The sequence below is a fragment of the Nomascus leucogenys genome, chromosome 6 (assembly GCF_006542625.1).
Source record: "Nomascus leucogenys isolate Asia chromosome 6, Asia_NLE_v1, whole genome shotgun sequence".
Taxonomy (NCBI): domain Eukaryota; kingdom Metazoa; phylum Chordata; class Mammalia; order Primates; family Hylobatidae; genus Nomascus; species Nomascus leucogenys.
This window is the reverse complement of record NC_044386.1, coordinates 40,251,117-40,272,624: the sequence shown is the minus strand read 5'-3', so window position 1 is coordinate 40,272,624 and position 21,508 is coordinate 40,251,117. Positions and strand designations below refer to the sequence as shown.

General features: G+C 42.9%; 1 protein-coding gene and 1 pseudogene across 1 annotated transcript in view; one reads left to right on the top strand and one right to left on the bottom strand.

Annotated features, from left to right (window-relative positions):
- Positions 1-21,508, bottom strand: part of NIM1K (NIM1 serine/threonine protein kinase) — an 86,277-nt gene that overhangs the window by 42,943 nt on the left and 21,826 nt on the right. The gene's annotated exons all lie outside the window — the stretch shown is intronic.
- Positions 436-1,937, top strand: LOC100586563 (annotated as a pseudogene).

Here is a 21,508-nt window from a genome sequence, read left to right as displayed (position 1 = left end):
AACCTCGTTTTCTATTTGAGCAAAACTCAAGAAAGTCTATCAGGGTAACAGGCCGCAAGGCTATGGCCATGGATAAGGAAAAGAGTGTTGTGGAGCAAAAGCTCTTAGTTTTATCATCATAAAATGTTCAAGTGGATTTGAAACATTTATTAGGAGCCTCTCATACCTGGTAAGTGATCCCTTCACACAGAATAAGCAACCCATCTGATAATTTTTAAATATTTACCCAGCACTGGAGGTAAGTGAGAGGTGGCAGTTGTTAGGGACAAGAGGAAGGTTAAGTTTTTTTTTTTTTTAAGTGTCACTCTTGCCTTAGAAGAAGGAAAGAAAATAATAGGCAGGTTCTCTTATACCAACCACCTAAGAGTCGCACTGTAAGAAGCAACAACCTCTCCTTGTCTCCACCATCTGCTCGGCAGCCGCGAAGCAGTAATTATGCGTGAGTGCATCTCCATCACATTGGCCAGGCTGGTGTCCAGGTTGGCAATGCCTGCTGGGAGCCCTACTGCCTGGAACATGGCATCCAGCCCAACAGCCAGATGCCAAGTGACAAGACCACTTGGGGAGGAGATGACTCCTTCAACAGCTTCTTCAGTGAGATGGGCTCCGGCAAGCATGTGCCTAGGGCAGTGTTTCTAGACCTGAAACTCATGGTAATTGATGATGAAGTTTGCATTGGCACCTACCACCAGCTCTCCCACCCTGAGCAGCTCATCACAGGCAAGGAAGACGCTGTCAGTAACTATGCCTGAAGGCACTACACCATTGGCCAGGAGATCACTGACTTCGTTTTGGACCAGATTTGTAAACTGGCTGACCAGTGCATGGATCTCCGAGGCTTCTTGGTTTTCCATAGCTTTGGTGAAGGAATTGGTTCTGGGTTCACCTCCCTGCTCATGGAACAACTCCCGGTTGATTACGGCAAGAAGTCCAAGCTGGAGTTCTCCATTTACTCCACCACCCCAGGTTTCCACAGCTGTAGTTGAGCCCTACAACTCCATCCTCACCACCCACACCACCCTGGAGCACTCTGATTGTGTCTTCATGGTAGACAATGAGGCCACCTATGATATCTGGCACAGAACCTTGATACTGAACGCCCAACCTATACTAAACTGAATAGGTTGATAGGTCAAATTTTGTCCTCCATCACTGCTTCCCTGAGATTTGATGGAGCCCTGAATGTTGATCTGACAGAATTCCAGACCAAGCTGGTACCCTATCCCCCCATCCACTTCCCTCTGGACACATATGCCCCGTTATCTCTGCTGAGAAAGCCTACCATGAAACAGCTTTCTGTAGCAGAGACTGCCAGTGCTTGCTTTGAGCCTGCCAACCAGATGATGAAATGTGAGCCTTGCCATGGTAAATACATGGTTTGCTGCCTGTTTTACCATGGCGACATGGTTCTCAAAGATGTCAATGCTGCCATTGCCACCATCAAGACCAAGCATATCATCCAATCTGTGGTTTGGTGCCCCCATGGCTTCCAGGTTGGCATTAACTGCCAGCCCTCCCACTGTGGTGACTGGTGGAGACCTGGTCAAGATACAGAGAGCTGTATGCATGCTGAGCAATACCACAGCCATTGCTGAGGCCTGGGCTTGCCTGGGCCACAAGTTTGACTTGAATGTATGTCAAGATGCTTTTGTTCACTGGTGCATGGGTGAGAGAAGGGAGGAAGGAGAGTTTTCTGAGGCTGGTGAGGACATGACTGCCCTTGAGAAGGATTATAAGGAGGTTGGTGTAGATTCTGTTGAAGGAGAAGGTGAGGAAGAAAGAGAGGAATACTAAAGTGAAAATGTCACAAAGATGCTGCTTTTACAGGGAAGCTTATTCTGTTTTAAACATTGAAAAGCCGTGGTCTGAACAGTTAATTTGTGTGTAGCGGTGTATGCTCTAATATACAATTACTGACCTGTGCTTTAAAACATGAATGCTTTTGCAGACCCAAACTGTCCATTTCTGTGATGGGTTTTAAAAATAATAATAATAATAAATGTTTTTTAAAAGTGAACAAATATGTAGTAACAATCTGAACTAACAGAATAAATAATACTTTTAAAAAATCTTCATATATATGGAAATTTAATATGTAATAGAGATGGCATTTCAGACCACTGGGAAAAGGTAAGTGATTCAATATTATGATGCTTGCAGGGGCTAAACCAAGAGATGGCTTTAGTTTTCACACCACCACAAATTCTTCATTAGCCCTCATTCTTTGACACAGATAAGAAAATTATATATCTATAAATATAGATATATAGATATGGATAGAGGAAGAGATAAATAGAGTTTCACTCTGTCACTCAGGCTGGACTGCAGTAATGAGAGGATGGCTCACTGCAGCCTCGATCTCCTGGACCCAAGCAATCCACCCAGCTCAGTCTCCTGAGTAGCTGGGACAACAAGCTTGTGCCAACATGCCCAGATAACTTTTTATTTTTTGTAGAGATGGTGTCTCACTTGTCGCCCAGGCTGGTGTTGAACTCCTGAGTGCAAGTGATCCCCCCCGCCTCAGCCTCTCAAAGTCCTGGGATTATAGGTGTGAGCCACAGCATCCAGCCAAGAAATTAATATATTTTTTGATTAGTGTAAAGTGCCATGCAAATACAGAGGCTCCTGCCTCTTCTAGTAATATTACTATTCCAAGACACACCCATATAGAAATGCTGGAGTCACTACTGGGTGTCAGGACAGACCACGTGCATATGTATGTAGTGCGTACTTGTACATGCACAAAAAAAGCTCTGGTAAAATGCAGATTGAACTAGTGGGTGACAAATGGGGAAGGAGTGTGAGGTACAGAATTGGGGAGGAGTGAAAATGAGTGTGATGGGGGTTGTTAGTTATCCCCCTTTCATCTGTTCTTTCTTCTATAGCAGTGGTTCTCAGCCTTAACCTGCATGAAAATCACCAGAAAGCATTCAAAAAATGCAGAAGTCTAGGCCCTGCCCCCCAAATACTGTGATTGAATTGGCCTGTGGAGTGGGAGGTGTCTATTTGCTTAAGTTTTCCAGGTGATTCTGTCATGCAGTCAAATTTGAAAACCACTATTCTATAACAGAGAAGTTTTAGCTGGGCACATTGCTATCCAACTGAGGACTGTATTTCCCAGTTTTGGCTATAGTTTAGTTTGGCCATGTATCTGAGTTCCAGTCATGGGCTGTGAGCAGAAGTGACATATGTGACTTCCATGTTGTGACCTTAAAAAAAAGAAGCATGACCTCCCACCCGTTCCTTCTTCCTTCTTCTTGCAAGCTAGAATGTGGACACAGTGGGGTAAATGGAAACAGCCACCTTGGACCAAGATGGAAGCCATGTGCTGAGAATCGCAGAGCCACAGAGAAGGAGCCTAAAGCCATCACTACACAGTCACCAGATCAACCCAGGATTGCTATCTTGTATATTATGACGTGACAGATACAAGATTCTATCTTCTTTAAGGCTTTATTGTTTCGACCTTTGTTATGGCAACCCAATGTTTGTGCAAGAGGGCTTCATTTCTTACTCCATTTGTTTCTGGGTTGTTTGAATGTTTTATAACATGTATAATTAGTTTTATAACTTGAAATTTATATGTAATCGGTATCTGTTTATCTATAGGTAAAGATAGAGATATTTCAAAGGAAGTCCTCACTCTTAAAAAAAATAAAAGAGGCTAAAATTAGGCTGGGCATGGTGGCTCACGCCTGTAATCCCAGCACTTTGGGAGGCCAAGGTGGATGAATCACGAGGTCAGGAGTTAGAGACCCTGGCCAACGTAATTAAACCCCATCTCTACTAAAAATACAAAAATTAGTTGGGCATGTTGGCATAAGCCTGTAGTCCCAGCTACTCAGGAGGCTGAGGCAGAAGAATCACTTGAACCCAGGAGGCAGAGGTTGTGGTGAGCTGAGATCGTGCCACTGCACTGCAGCCTGGGCAACAGAGCGAGACTCCATCTCAAAAAAAAAAAAAAGGCTAAAATTTAAAAAAGAAAAAAAAAGATACAGATATAGGTTGATATTGATGAATATGTATAAATAGAGACAGATTTTATCTGTCTTGTCTACATCTATCTGTATAGTCTATAGAGGTTTAGATAGGTAGATATAAAGTACAGTGGACCAATGACAGAGATTCCTGATTTTAGTTTTCTGATACATCAAAATATTTCCAATTATTTATACCTTCAGGCAAATTAAATTAAAGAATCTTTTTTTTTTTTTGAGATGGAGTTTTGCTCTTGTAGCCCAGGCTGGAATGCAATGGCGTGATCTCAGCTCACTGCAACCGCCACCTCCTTGTTCAAGCGATTCTCCTGCCTCAGCCTCCCACGTACCTGGGATTACAGGCTCCTGCCACCATGCCTGGCTAATTTTTGCCATGTTGCCCAGGCTAGCCTCGAACTCCTGACCTCAGGTGATCCATCTGCCTTGGCCTCCCAAAGTGCTGGAATTACAGGCATGAGCCACCACACCTGGCCCAAAAGTCTTTATTGAGGACTGGTCATGTTAAAGAAACTAAGGTGAAGCCAGTAAGCGTGTTATTGTTTTAAAAAGTACTACATTCACTTGTGAGTAGCAAATTAATTTCGACAAAACAATGTCACCTATATTTTTCATGTAATACTGTTAATCTAAATTTCATGGGTTTGAAGGTTTTTTTGTGTGCTTAACTCAGTAAAATTTGTTTTGCTTTATATGTATACAAGCTTTAAGGAAAAGAAAGTTAATTAATTAATTAATTGTTTTTGAGACAGAGTCTCATTCTGTCACCCAGGCTGGAGTAAAGTGGAAAGATCTCAGCTGACTGCAACTTCCACCTCCTGGTCTCAAGAGAGCCTCCCACCTCAGCCTCTCAAGTAGCTGGGACCACAGATGTGCCCTGCCACACCTAGCTGATTTTTAGGGTTTTTTTGTAGAGACAGGGTTTTGCCATGTTGGCCAGGCTGGTCTTGAATTACTGGGTTCAAGTGATCTGCCTGCCTCAGCCTCCCAAAACGCTGGGATTACAGGAGTGAGCCACAGCACCTGGTTGGGAAAATAAATTTAAATTGGAGTTTTATATTTGTACATTTTCAGTATCTTTAATGTAAAATTTTCGTTTATATTTATTTATAATAAAATAGGTCTCGGCCAGGCACGGTGGCTCACGCCTGTAATCCCAAAACTTTGGGAGGCTGAGGTGGGCGGATCATGAGGTCAGGAGATCGAGACCATCCTGGCTAACATGGTGCAACCCCATCTCTACTAAAAATACAAAAAATTAGCCGGGTGTGGTGCCGGGCACCTGTAGTCCCAGCTACTCGGGTGACTGAGGCAGAAGAATGGTGTGAACCCGGGAGGCAGAGGTTGCAGTAAGCCGAGATTGTGCCACTGCACTCCAGCCTAGGCGACAGAGTGAGACTCCAAGTCAAAAAAAAAAGGTCTCAACCAAGGAGTTATGAGAATTTAGTTCCTTTAAAAGTTATCAGTACAAACACAGTTTTGAGAAACTCTGCTTTTGAGGGAGATTCCCCCAAATTAAACAACCGAGTGAGGTCATGGAATAATATAGACTCAGGGTCAGAACAAGGTTACAGTCTCAGCTTTCCCACGACATGTCTTTGTGATCTTGAGCCAGTCTTTTCCACTCTCTAGGTTCAGTATCTTTACTGGCAAGTGAGAACGTTGGAACCTATGATATTTACAGATCGTTCCAGCCCTGCCCTTCTGAGATCCTGGATTAGTCAATATGGGGTGAATTGCAAAACATTTGTGAAAAAACCTCTTAAGTCCAAGTATCACATTGCCCCCTTCTGGACCTTTGTAATATCCACATGGATGAGATTAATAAAACCCATAAAAATAATAAAAACCCATAATAAATAATAAATTTTAAAAAACCCATAATAAACCCTAGATGGACTTGTGAAATAGCATAGCCCGATTCCCTTTCTCCCCTCAGACAACCTAGAAAGTCATATTTGAAGGTGCTCTACTGGAAGTGTTAGAGGACAACCCAGGAAAGGAAAAAGGGCAAAGGGTAGCAAAGGAGTGGGAAACACAGGGATATGGAAGACGGGTTGGATTCGAGAGAGTTTTACACAGTTCTATCTCCAGCTATTCCCCCAGTATAAGAAATATTGTTAGCTATCTATTATCAAGTGCTTACTATGTGCCAAGAACCAATTCTTTTATTTTATTTTTTATTTTTATTTTATTATTTTTTTTCTTTTGAGACAGAGTCTCACTCTGTCTCCAGGCTGGAGTGCAATGGCATGATCTCGGCTCACCGCAAACTCCGCCTCCCAGTTCAAGCGATTCTCCTGACTCTGCCACCCGAGTAGCTGGGATTACTGGCATGCGCCACCATGCCGGGCTAATTTTGTATTTTTAGTAGAGACAGGGTTTCTCCATGTTGGTCAGGCTGGTCTTGAACTCCTGACCTCAAGTGATCCGCCTTCCTCGGCCTCTCAAAGTGCTGGGATTACAGGCATTAGCCACTGCGCCCGGTGAAACAATTATTTTAAAATCCTCCCAGCAACTCTTCCAGCTAGGCACGGATTATCTGTGCCCCAAATGGAACCTGCTTGTTCTCACAATCTTGACCCTTTTCCACTCTGTCCAAGTCATCCCCATACTGTGAGGACGGCTCCTGCCCCCACTGCCTTCTAGAGGCCTTCTTTGACTACTTCAGACTACTTTGACTACCACACTCACATTTCCCTCTGCTACTATCCTGTGCCACTTGAGATCTGTATCCCATAATCTGGTCCTTGACTTCATATCTTTCTAGCTCATTTGTGTGAGTTAAGCCTCCTCACAAGCTGTCCTTGAGAGCAGGGTCCATGCACTGAGGGGTTCATCCACCAGCTCTACCTGCCATCACACGCATCATGCTGAGTGCATTATACTTGACACTCAGAAGATGACTCTATCTTCACCATGTCCTCCATCTAGTTCCTCTTTAGGAAAAACTACTGTCCTTTGGGGAGTAATCTCTCAAATTTACTTTAAAGTACGAGAACTAAACTTCCGATTTTCTTCCCCAGACTTTTTCCTCTCACAGTTTTCCCCATATTGGTTAAATGGCAAGACATCCTTCTAGCTGAAGCAAAACATCCTCACTCCTCTTTCTCTCTCATACCCCAATCTGTCAGCAAATCCCATTGGCTCTACCTTCAAAATATTTCCAGAACACAGTCATTGACCATCAAGTATAAGCCACTACTGGCTTTTGATCCTGTTACAGTTACAGCCTCTGTCCTTGCCTGCCTCCTGCCCACCTTTAACAGGGTTTGTTTCAAACAAAGCATCCAGGAAGATCCTTCTAAAAATATCAAATCATGTCACTTCTCTACTCAAAACCCTTTGATGGCTTCCCATCTCACTTAGAGTAAAAGCTAAAACCCTTAAAAGGGCATTCAAGGCCCTGCCCAATATGGTCCCCATCCTTCCTAAAGTCATTCTCAATCACACCCTTGAAACTACACTCCAGCCATGCTGGTCTCCTCCACTCTTACTTGAAGGCACCAGGCGTGCTCCTACCTTCTGCAAATTGCTACTCCTCCTTTAAGACTCATTTCAGTGATACTTCTTTCAGGAAGCTTCCCTCACCGACCCACTCACCATAAACCATGTAGAGTTCTCTTTTGTACTTCCAGCACCTGCAGTTAACATTGTGATTTTCTCCACAACTTTGTACAGTTATGACTTTTGTATCAGGCTGTCTCTCTTGTCAGGTTGTCAGCCTCTTAAGGGTGGTGACCCTTTTTGACTTTGAAGACAAATAAGGAAGCAAATACTACGAAGACAACAAGCAGTTTTCTGGCCATCACAGAGAGGTTATATATGCTACTGAAATGAATGGCAGAAGCACATCCTGAGATGTGAATGGAAGCCTGGTGCCTCTTGAGTGGCTTCATTGGCTTCACTGTATGACTGAAGATCCTCCTATAAAATCACCTATTGCTAGTAAATTTATTTGGACAAGCCATAAATTCATTGTGAGTAGCACCCCAGAATATGTACTTTATTCAACCACTAGAAAGATTCAGCAGAAGTTCCCACCTTCAAAACCTTCAAGTAAAGACAATGAAACATAATTTAAGCATGCAAAACATGGGACTTTTCATGAAACTGCATAAAATTTTACTGCTTACGAGTAACTTAATTAAAATTGTTCAACTTAAAAAAAAAGGAAAATAACTTTTTTTTTTTTTTTGAGACGGAGGCTCGCTCTGTCGCCCAGGCTGGAGTGCAGTGGCGCAATCTCGGCTCACTGCAAGCTCCACCTCCCGGGTTCATGCCATTCTCCTGCCTCAGCCTCTCCAAGTAGCTGGGACTACAGGTGCCCGCCACCACGCCCGGCTAATTTTTTTGTATTTTTAGTAGAGACGGGGTTTCACCGTGGTCTCGATCACCTGACCTCGTGATCCGCCCGCCTCGGCCTCTCAAAGTGCTGGGATTACAAGCGTGAGCCACCGCGCCCGGCCCAGAAAATAACTTTTATCTGAGGAATGCAAGTCCTTTTAATTGTTAGGTCCAGAGAGATATTAAAATAAGACAGTAATCATGCCTTTTTGAGCTATGTAGTTATCTCTCTTTTTTTTTTTTTTTTTTTTTTTTTTTTGGAAAGAGGGTCTCGTTCTGTTGCCCAGGCTGGAGTGTAGTGGTGCAATATGCAATCATCTCTTGACACTGCTTGCTATTGCCACAATTAGCTAAAAACTAAACTAATAATTCCACACTGGCCACTATAACCCTGACACTGTAGCTTAAGAATATATAGTCAATCGCTAATCAATGTTATTTCTGTAAATGAATGAGAATTCCTGGAAAACAACTTTGTATCAGCCACTCTTTTTGTATCTGTCCCCCTTTTAAAAATCCACTTGTGGCCAGGTGCGATGGCTTAGGCCTGTAATCCTGGCACTTTGGGAGGCCGAGGCAGGTGGATCACAAGGTCAGAGGTTCAAGACCAGCCTGGCCAAGATGGTGAAATCCCATCTCTACTAAAAATACAAAAATTAGCTGGGTGTTATGGTGGACGCCTGTAATCCCAGCTACTCAGGAGGCTGAGGCAGAGAATTGCTTGAACCCGGGAGGTGGAGGTTGCAGTGAGCCAAGATCATGCCACTGCCCCCAAGCCTGGGTGACAACAGTGAGAAGCTGTCTCAAAAAAAAAAAGAAAAAAAATTCACTTGTTATTGCTGTTAATCAGAATGTATTTTCAGGGCAACTTGAATCAGTGCTCTCGAGTTGTAATCCTTAAACTTGACCCAAATGAACCCTCTACTTATATTAATTTTGTCTCAGCTTCTTCCTTTTAGGTCAACAAATCAATCCCTCAGTTACTGAGGGACAGCTGTACATTCTGTGTTTCTACTAAGGAAACTGACTGGAACGGACCTTATAGTTCTACAGTAAAACAAATCTTTTTTTTTTTTTTTTTTTTTTGAGACGAGTTTTTTGCTCTTGTTGCCCAGGCTGGAGTGCAATGGCATGATCTCAGCTCACTGCCACCTCTGCCTCCCGGGTTCAAGCGATTCTCCTGCCTCAGCCTAACAAATCTTAATTGTACAAATGAATTGTACTTCAGGGGTCCAAGCAATGCAGTTAGATTATGGGGCACTTCGATTTGGGGTGTTAGGGGCGAGAGGACAGTGCATAGGTTCTTGTATTCAGTGATGAAAATAAAGTAATATATTCAAGCTTTCTACTGTATCTTTCTAATCAATGGATTTTTTTTTAAGCCTCAGAAAGAATCTTTCATGATGCTGCTATTTTTGCACAATAAAACCGACTAGGGACAGTCTTTAATTAGTGTTTTAAAAGGCTCATACATTTACATTAGAAACATCACCTTTGATGCCTTTGATTCCTGAGCCCATTGATCTGCCAAAGCGTTGAAATCTCAGGCAGGAATTCATTTATGTCAACCTAATTTGAAACAAAAGCAGCTGCTTTCCTGCCCTCTGAATTATCCATCTAGGGGCTCAAAGGTTTCCCACCTATCAGATTTTCTTCTCTGTTATGGTAACCTCTGGAGTGAAGCTGATTTTTCAAAGGCAGAAAACAGCTCTTTGCCATGGTAATCATTTAACAAAAGGAAAGTAACATTAATAAGAAGAGAGTTGTCGGTTCTTAATAGCTCAAGCTGTATGATAGATATGTACATACATGGCTGTTACTATGAAAATGTCCAGGTAGCAAGGCAACATGGAAAATGAGATATCCAAAATTTTATTGAAATTTAGAGGATAATCTCAATGAACTATTCTGGCCCTTAATAATAATTATTATGTCAATAACAGCTAGCTCTTATATAACACATTTTATGCGGTAGACATTATTCTAGATACTGTATGTGTATTAACTATTTAATCCTTATAAGAATTTTAGAAGGTAGGTGCTAATATATCAGGTTTACAGAACAGGGAGCTTTAGTCAGCACAGGGAGATGCTATCAGGCGACTCTCCCCAGCTGGGATTCAAGCCCAGGCAGGGAGGCCCCAGCCTCAGGGTTCTTAAGCACCACTGTGTGCTATATAGTTATTTCCTGAATGTTTTTATAACAACCTAACTTTTTTTTTTTTTTTTTTGAGATGGAGTCTCGCTCTGTTGCCAAGGCTGGAGTGCAGTAGCACGATCTCGGTTCACTGCAACCTCCGCCTCCCAAGTTCAAGCGATTCTCCTGCCTCAGCCTCCTGAGTAGCTGGGATTACAGGCATGCACCACCACGCCAGGCTAATTTTTGTGTCTTTAGTAGAGATGGGGTTTCACCGTGTTGGTCAGGCTGGTCTCAAACTCCTGACCTCGTGATCTGCCCACCTCGGCCTCCCAAAGTTCTGGGATTACAGGTGTGAGCCACTGTGCCCAGCACAACCTAACATTTTTTTAATGTCCAGGATTTAATACTTGGTATAAGGTAAGCTGAACACTTTGTTATATGCTGTCTCTAGCCTGGTAAAAAGCAGGCTTTCTTTTTTCTTTTTTTTTTTTAAGGGACAGGGTCACTCTGTAGCCCAGGTTGGAGTACAGTAACAAGATCATAGTTCACTGCAGCCTTGAACTCCTGGGCTAAAGTGATCCTTCGGTCTCAGCCTCCCAAGTAGCTGGGACTAAAGGCATTCGCCACCATGCTCGGCTAATTTTTTTTCTTCATTTTTTGTAGAGATGGGGTCCCCCTATGTTGCCCAGTATTGACTTTGACTCTTGGGCTCAAGCAATCCTCCCACTGCGGCCTCCCAAAGTGCTAAGATTACCGGTGTGAGCCACACCTGGCCCAAAGTAGGCTTTTGATAAATGTTTCAGGGGTGAATGAATGAGTAAATAAATGTGGAATACCACAGGTTTTCTCTCAGTTGCCTTAGTCTATCACTAATAGTTTTCGTCTCTCTCTTCTCACTGCCCACCCAGCAACCTACCAGTTTGATTATTATAAATTCATCCTGTCTTTCCTCTGCTCTGTCTTAAACCATAAGATTGTATTTCTCATTCTTCAGTGATTGGACATCCTGCTCAGAATTCACAAAGGCAGCTGACAATACCCTGGGGGAATGTGGGACATAAGGCAAGGCCAGAATAACTTTTTCACAAACGAAATAGATGGCCTCAGTACCCCAGAAGCAGCACCAGTGTAGAGCCATAATAGACACTGAGATGAGCCAGAGGTCGTGTCTGTCCACTTGGGAAGCAAAGGGACTGAAACTCTCATGCCTCCTCCTCCAAGATCTGCACTAACCACAGAATGCTTCATCCGTTTATTCAACATTTACTGAGCATCTACTACATGCCAAGCACTGTGCTGGACATAAAATGCATAAGACATAGTTCCTGTCCTCAAGGAGCTACTTGTATCTGTTAAGATTAGCCTAAAGCTGCCTGCTTAAATATTCTAAGTTCAGCCTAATGGTTTCTCTGTAATAGTAAACTGTAACCTAACTAAATGCATAAACAGATTAACCTACCCTTGTGCCAGTCATCAAGTTTCAACCAATCAAAGGCAGCCAACTGTTCAAACTGTGTTCAAACAGGGCAAACGCTGAGCTATAACCAATCCGGCTGTTTCTGTACCTCACTTCCGTTTTCTGTGCATCACTTTCCTTTTTCTATTCATAAATCTTCTTTGACCGCACAGCTGCCCTGGAGCCTCTCTGAACCTGTTCTGATTCAGGGGCTGCCCAATTGGAGAATCGGTCTTTGCTCAATTAAACTCTTTAAATTTAATTCGTCTAAGGTTTTTCTTTTCTTTTCTATCTTTTTCCTTTCCTTTTCTATTTTTTTTTTTTTTTTTTTTTTGAGACAGTCTCACTTGTCACCCAGGCTGGAGTGCAGTGGCGCAATCTTGGCTTACTGCAACCTCTGCCTCCCAGGTTCAACAATTCTAGTGCCTCAGCCTCCTGAGTAGCTGGAATTACAGGTATGCACTACCACACCCAGCTCAGGTTTCACTATGCTGGCCAAGCTGGTCTCGAACTCCTGACGTCAAGTGATCGGCCCACCTCGGCCTCTGAAAGTGCTGGGATTACAGGCATGAGCCACAGCACCCAGCCTAAGGTTTTTCTTTTGATAAATCAGAAAGGCACTCTTTTCTCTCTGCCCCAACAGCACCACAACGCACTTAACAGTATTCTCTTAATCTCTTCCTTATTTATCTCCACACCTTATTGGGACTTGCTGGGAGTTCATTTATTAATGTCTATATGGAGATCATCATTCATTAATTTGTGTATCAAGTGAGCACCCATATGTGGCAGACACTGTTCCAGGAGAGGGGATGTCATGAGGGCAGAGCAGAGAGCATCTCTGCACTCTTGGGGCTTATCATGACCACCCTATGCTTACAGCCTTCTCTCATGACCCCCCTATGCTTACTACCTTTTTCTCTCAGCTTCTTCAAAGCACTTAACGTTATATAAAGTAATCATTATAACCATGTGTCATATTTTTAACATATACAGATGTAATACATATAACAATAATGGCATAATGAAGGAAAGGAGGAAATGGAGGTACAAAGGAATGAAGTTCTGGATCTCACTGAAATGAAGTTAGTATAAATCTAAACTAGGTTTTGATTAAGTTAAAATTTATATTGTATGCCTTAGAGCAAATGTTAAGAAAATAAAAATATATAACTACAAAATAATTAAAGAGAGCCACCGTGGGCCAGGCACAGCAGCTCACGCCTGTAATCCCAGCACTTTGGGAGGCCGAGGCGGGCGGATCACCTGAGGTCAGGAGTTTGCGATCAGCCTGGCCAATGAAACTCTTTCTCTATTAAATATACAAAAATTTGCCGGTCGTGGTGGTGCACGCCTGTAATCTCAGCTACTCGGGATGCTAAGGCAGGAGAATCGCTTGAACCTGGGAGGTGAAGGTTGCAGTGTGCCGAGATGGTGCCACTGCACTACAGCCTGGGTGAGACTCCATCTCAAAAAAAAAAAAAAAAAAAAAGATATCCACATGCAGAAGAATAAAGTTAGACCTTTACCTTAGACCATAAACAAAATTTAATTCAAGATGCATTAAAGACCTAAATGTAAGAGCTAAAGATATAAAACTCTTAGATGAAAACGTAGGCATAAATCTTCGCAACCTTGGATTAGGCAATTGTTTCTTAGATATGAAACCAAAAATACAAAAATATAAGCAATAAAAGAAAAAATACATAAACTGGGCATTATCAAAATTTAAAAATCATATGCATCAAAGGACACAATTGGCTGGGGCATGGTGGCTCACGCCTGTAATCCCAACACTTTGGGAGGCCGAGGCGGGCGGATCGCGAGGTCAGGAGTTCAAGACTAGCCTGGCCAACATAGTGAAACCCTGTCTCTATTAAAAATACAAAAATCAGCCGGGTGTGGGAGCACGCGCCTGTAGTCCCAGCTACTCAGGTGGCTGAGGCAGGAGAATCGCTTGAACCCAGGGGGTGGAGGTTGCAGTGAGCCAAGACTGCACCATTGCGCTCCAGCCTGTGGGCGACGGAGCCAGACTCCATCTCACAAAAAAAAAAAAAAAAAAAAAAAAAGGCACAATCAAGAAAGTGTAAAGATAATTCACAGAGCAGGAAACATTTTTGCAAATTGTGTGTCTAATAAGGTACTTGTATTTGTATATGGAATCTGTAAGTAACACAACTCAATAATTGTTTTAATATCACCTGATATCATTTGGATATTTGTCCCCTCCAAATCTCATGTTGAAATTTGATCCCCAGGACAGGTACGGTGGCTCACACCAGCAATCCCAGCACTTTGGGAGGCTGAGGTGGGAGGATCACTTGAGCCCAGGAGTTTGAGACCAGCCTGTGCATCATAGTGAGACACTGTCTCTACAAATAAAATTTTTAGAATTAGACAGGTGTGGTGGTTCATGCCTTGTATTAGTCCTTTCTCATGCTGCTAACATACCTGAGACTGGGTAATTTATAAAGGAAAAAGGTTTAATAATTCATGGTTCCACAGGGCTTGGGAGGCCTCAGGAAACTTATAATCATGGCAGAAGGGGAAGCGAACATGTCCTCCTTCACGTGATAGCAGCAAGAAGTGCTGAGCAAAAGCAGGAAAAGCCCCTTATAAAAGCGTCAGATCACATGAGAACTCACTCACTATCACAAGAACGGATGGGGGAAACTGTCCCCATGATTCAATTATCTCTGCCTGGCCTCTCCCATGACACATGGGGATTATGGAAACTACAATTCAAGATGAGATTTGGGTGGGGACACAGCCAAACCATATCATTCCTGTAGTCTCAGCTCATGGGGGATGGAGTGGGGGCACTGAGGTGGCAGGATCTCTTGAGTTGAGAAGTTGAGGCTGCAGTGAATGTGACTGTGCCACTGCACTGGGGCCTGGGAGACAGAATGAGACTCTGTCATGAAAAAAAGAAAGAAAGAAAGCAAAGAAGAAAAATTTGATCCTCAGTTTTGAAGGAGGTGGGACCCAATGGGAGATGTTTGGGTCATGGGGAAGGATCCCTCATGAATTGCTTCATGTCCCCTGTGTTAGCGAGTGAGTTCACTCTGTTAGTTCACGGATTGCTGGTTGTTTTAAAGAGCATGGCACCTCCTCCTCTCTCTTTCACTCCCTCTCTCGCCATGTGCCATATTGGCTCCTCTTGCCTTCCACCATGAATGCAAACTTCCTGAGGCCTCACCGAAAGCTGAGCAGATGATGGTACCATGCTTCTTGTATAGCTGGCAGAATTGTGAGCCAGGAGAAGTGGAGCCAAGATGGCCGAATAGGAACAGCTCCGGTCTCCAGCTCCCAGCCCCAGCGACACAGAAGACGGGTGATTTCTGCATTTCTGCTTGAGGTACTGGTTTCATCTCACTAGGGAGTGCCTAACAGTGGGTGCAGGACAGGCGGTGAAGCGCACTGTGCGCGAGCCGAAGCAGGGCGAGGCATTGACTCACTCGGGAAGCGCAAGGGGTCAGGGAGTTCCCTTTCCTAGTCAAAGAAAGGGGAAGCAGACGGCACCTGGAATATCGGGTCAGTCCCACCCTAACTGCGCTTTTCCAACGGGCCTGGAAAACGGCACACTAGGAGATTGTGTCCCGCACCTGGCTCGGAGGGTCCTATGCCCACGGAGTCTCGCTAATTGCTAGCACAGCAGTCTGAGATCAAGCTGCGAGGCGGCAGCGAGGCTGGGGGAGGGGCACCCGCCATTGCCCAGGCTTGCTTAGGTAAACAAAGCAGCCAGGAAGCTCGAACTGGGTGGAGCCCACCACAGCTCAAGGAGGCCTGCCTGTCTCTGTAGGCTCCACCTCTGGGGGCAGGGCACAGACAAACAAAAACTCGGCAAGAACTTCCACAGACTTAAATGTCCCTGTCTGTCCCTGTCTGACTGACAGCTTTGAAGAGAGTAGTGGTTCTCCCAGCACGCAGCTGGAGATCTGAGAACGGTCAGACTGCCTCCTAAAGCAGGTCCCTCACCCCTGAGCAGCCTAACTGGGAAGCACCCCCCCAGTAGGGACAGACTGACACCTCATTCAACCCGGTACTTCTCTGAGACAAAACTTTCAGAGGAACTATCAGACAGCTGAATTTGTGGTCTCACGAAAATCCGCTGTTCTGCAGCCACCGCTGCTGACACCCAGCCAAACAGGGTCTGGAGTGCACCTCTAGTAAACTCCAACAGACCTGCAGCTGAGGGTCCTGTCTGGTAGAAGGAAAACTAACAAACAGAAAGGACATCCACACCAAAAACCCATCTGTACATCACCATCATCAAAGACAAAAAGTAGATAAAACCACAAAGATGGGGAAAAAACAGACCAAAAAAACTGGAAACTCTAAAAAACAGAGCACCTCTCCTCCTCCAAAGGAACGCAGTTCCTCACCAGCAACGGAACAAAGCTGGATGGAGGATGACTTTGATGAGTTGAGAGAAGAAGGCTTCAGACGATCAAACTACTCTGAGCTACGAGAGGAAATTCAAAACAACAGCAAAGAAGTTAAAAACTTTGAAAAAAAATTAGAAGAATGGATAACTAGAATAACCAATGGAGAGAAGGGCTTCAAGGAGCCGATGGAGCTGAAAGCCAAGTTTCGAGAACTACGCGAAGATTGCAGAAGCCTCAGTAGCAGATGCGATCAACTGGAAGAAAGGGTATCGCTGATGGAAGATGAAATGAATGAAATGAAAAGAGAAGGGAAGTTTAGAGAAAAAAGGATAAAAAGAAATGAACAAAGCCTCCAAGAAATTTGGGACTATGTGAAAAGACCAAACCTACGTCTGATTGGTGTACCTGAAAATGATGGGGAGAATGGAACCAAGTTGGAAAACAATCTGCAAGATATTATCCAGGAGAACTTCCCCAATCTAGCAAGGCAGGCCAGCATTCAGATTCAGGAAATACAGAGAACGCCACAAAGATACTCCTCGAGAAGGGCAACTCCAAGACACATTATTGTCAGATTCACCAAAGTTGAAATGAAAGAAAAAATGTTAAGGGCAGCCAGAGAGAAAGGTCGGGTTACCCACAAAGGGAAGCCCATCAGACTAACAGCTGATCTCTCAGCAGAAACTCTACAAGCCAGAAGAGAGTGGGGGCCGATATTCAACATTCTTAAAGAAAAGAATTTTCAACCCAGAATCTCCTATCCCGCCAAACTAAGCTTCATAAGTGAAGGAGAAATAAAACACTTTACAGACAAGCAAACGCTGAGTGATTTTGTCACCACCAGGCCTGCCCTAAAAGAGCTCCTGAAGGAAGCACTAAACATGGAAAGGAACAACCGGTACCAGCCACTGCAAAAACATGCCAAATTGTAAAGACCATCGAGACTAGGAAGAAACTATAGCAACTAACGAGCAAAATAACCAACTAACATCATAATGACAGGATCAGATTCACACATAACAATATTAACGTTAAATGTAAATGGGCTAAATGCTCCAATCAAAAGACACAGACTGGCAAACTGGATAAGGAGTCAGGACCCATCAGTGTGCTGTATTCAGGAAACCCATCTCACGTGCAGAGACACACATAGACTCAAAATAAAGGGATGGAGGAAGACCTATCAAGCAACTGGAAAACAAAAAAAGGCAGGGGTTGCAATCCTAGTCTCTGATAAAATAGACTTTAAACCAACAAAGATCAAAAGAGACAAAGAAGGCCATTACATAATGGTAAAGGGATCAATTCATCAAGAAGAGCTAACTATCCTAAATATATATGCACCCAACACAGGAGCACCCAGATTCATAAAGCAAGTCCTGAGTGACCTACAAAGGGACTTAAACTCCCACACAATAATAATGGGAGATTTTAACACCCCACTGTCAGCATTAGACAGATCAACGAGACAGAAAGTTAACAAGGATATCCAGGAATTGAACTCAGCTCTACATAAAGTGGACCTAATAGACATCTACAGAACTCTCCACCCCAAGTCAACAGAATATACATTTTTTTCAGCACCACACCACACCTATTCCAAAATTGACCACATAGTTGGAAGTAAAGCTCTCCTCAGCAAATGTAAAAGAACAGAAATTATAACAAACTGTCTCTCAGACCACAGTGCAATCAAACTAGAACTCAGGATTAAGAAACTCACTCAAAACCGCTCTACTACATGGAAACTGAACAACCTGCTCCTGAATGACTATTGGGTACATAATGAAATGAAGGCAGAAATAAAGATGTTCTTTGAATCCAACGAGAACAAAGACACAACATACCAGAATCTCTGGGACACATTCAAAGCAGTGTGTAGAGGGAAATTTATAGCACTAAATGCCCACAAGAGAAAGCAGGAAAGATCCAAAATTGACTCCCTAACATCACAATTAAAAGAACTAGAAAAGCAAGAGCAAACACATTCAAAAGCTAGCAGAAGGCTAGAAATAACTAAAATCAGAGCAGAACTGAAGGAAATAGAGACACAAAAAACCCTTCAAAAAATTAATGAATCCAGGAGCTGGTTTTTTGAAAAGATCAACAAAATTGATGGACCGCTAGCAAGACTAATAAAGAAGAAAAGAGAGAAGAATCAAATAGATGCAATAAAAAACGAAAAAGGGGATATCACCACCGATCCCACAGAAATACAATCTACCATCAGAGAATACTACAAACACCTCTATGCAAATAAACTAGAAAATCTAGAAGAAATGGATAAATTCCTCAACAAATACACCCTCCCAAGACTAAACCAGGAAGAAGTTGAATCTCTGAATAGACCAATAACAGGCTCTGAAATTGTGGCAATAATCAATAGCTTACCAACCAAAAAGAGTCCAGGACCTGATGGATTCACAGCCGAATTCTACCAGAGGTACAAGGAGGAACTGGTACCGTTCCTTCTGAAACTATTCCAATCGATAGAAAAAGAGGGAATCCTCCCTAACACATTTTATGAAGCCAGCATCGTCCTGATACCAAAACCTGGCAGAGACATAACCAAAAAAGAGAATTTCAGACCAATATCCTTGATGAACATTGATGCAAAAATCCTCAATAAAATACTGGCAAACCGAATCCAGCAGCACATCAAAAAGCTTATACACCATGATCAAGTGGGCTTCATCCCTGGGATGCAAGGCTGGTTCAACATACGCAAATCAATAAATGTAATCCAACATATAAACAGAACCAAAGACAAAAACCACATGATTATCTCAATAGATGCAGAAAAGGCCTTTGACAAAATTCAACAACCCTTCATGCTAAAAACTCTCAATAAATTAGGTATTGATGGGACGTATCTCAAAATAATAAGAGCTATCTACGACAAACCCACAGCCAATATCATACTGAATGGGCAAAAACTGGAAGCATTCCCTCTGAAAACTGGCACAAGACAGGGATGCCCTCTCTCACCGCTCCTGTTCAACATAGTGCTGGAAGTTCTGGCCAGAGCAATCAGGCAGGAGAAGGAAATAAAAGGTATTCAATTAGGAAAAGAGGAAGTCAAATTGTCCCTGTTTGCAGATGACATGATTGTATATCTAGAAAACCCCATTGTCTCAGCCCAAAATCTCCTTAAGCTGATTAGCAACTTCAGCGAAGTCTCAGGATACAAAATTAATGTACAAAAATCACAAGCATTCTTGTACACCAATAACAGACAAACAGAGAGCCAAATCATGAGTGAACTCCCATTCACAATTGCTTCAAAGAGAATAAAATACCTAGGAATCCAACTTACAAGGGATGTGAAGGACCTCTTCAAGGAGAACTACAAGCCACTGCTAAATGAAATAAAAGAGGATACAAACAAATGGAAGAACATTCCATGCTCATGGGTTGGAAGAATCAATATCGTGAAAATGGCCATACTGCCCAAGGTAATTTATAGATTCAATGCCATCCCCATCAAGCTACCAATGACTTTCTTCACAGAATTGGAAAAAACTACTTTAAAGTTCATATGGAACCAAAAAAGAGCCCGCATCGCCAAGTCAATCCTAAGCCAAAAGAACAAAGCTGGAGGCATCACGCTACCTGACTTTAAACTATACTACAAGGCTACAGTAACCAAAACAGCATGGTACTGGTACCACAACAGAGACATAGATCAATGGAACAGAACAGAGCCCTCAGAAATGATGCCGCATAGCTACAACTATCTGATCTTTGACAAACCTGACAAAAACAAGAAATGGGGAAAGGATTCCCTATTTAATAAATGGTGCTGGGAAAACTGGCTAGCCATATGTAGAAAGCTGAAACTGGATCCCTTCCTTACACCTTATACAAAAATTAATTCAAGATGGATTAAAGACTTATATGTTAGACCTAAAACCATTAAAATCCTATAAGAAAACCTAGGCAATACCATTCAGGACATAGGCGTGGGCAAGGACTTCATGTCTAAAACACCAAAAGCAATGGCAACAAAAGCCAAAATCGACAAATGGGATCTCATTAAACTAAAGAGCTTCTGCACAGCAAAAGAAACTATCATCAGAATGAACAGGCAACCTACAGAATGGGAGAAAATTTTTGCAACCTACTCATCTGACAAAGGGCTAATATCCAGAATCTATAACGAACTCAAACAAATTTACAAGAAAAAAACAAACAACCCCATCAAAAAGTGGGCAGAGGACATGAACAGACACTTCTCAAAAGAAGACATTTATGCAGCCAGAAAACACATGAAGAAATGCTCATCATCACTGGCCATCAGAGAAATGCAAATCAAAACCACAGTGAGATACCATCTCACACCAGTTAGAATGGCCATCATTAAAAAATCAGGAAACAGGTGCTGGAGAGGATGTGGAGAAATAGGAACACTTTTACACTGTTGGTGGGACTGTAAACTAGTTCAACCATTGTGGAAGTCAGTGTGGCGATTCCTCAGGGATCTCGAACTAGAAATACCATTTGACCCAGCCATCCCATTACTGGGTATATACCCAAAGGATTATAAATCATGCTGCTATAAAGACACATGCACACGTATGTTTATTGCGGCACTATTCACAATAGCAAAGAGTTGGAACCAACCCAAATGTCCAACAACGATAGACTGGATTAAGAAAATGTGGCACATATACACCATGGAATACTATGCAGCCATAAAAAATGATGAGTTCGTGTCCTTTGTAGGGACATGGATGAAACTGGAAAACATCATTCTCAGTAAACTATCGCAAGGACAAAAAAGCAAACACCGCATGTTCTCACTCATAGGTGGGAATTGAACAATGAGAACTCATGGACACAGGAAGGGGAGCATCACACTCCGGGGACTGTTGTGGGGTGGGGGGAGGGGGGAGGGACAGCATTAGGAGATACACCTAATGCTAAATGACGAGTTAATGGGTGCAGGAAATCAACATGGCACATGGATACATATGTAACAAACCTGCACATTGTGCACATGTACCCTAAAACCCTAAAGTATAATAATAAAAAAAAAGAAAAAAAAAAAAAAAAAGAATTGTGAGCCAAATAGGTCTCTTTATAAATTACCCAGTCTCAGGTGTTCCTTTATAGCAATGCAAAACATACTAATATATCACCCAATTAAAAATAGACAGAGGAGGCCGGGCACAGTGGCTCA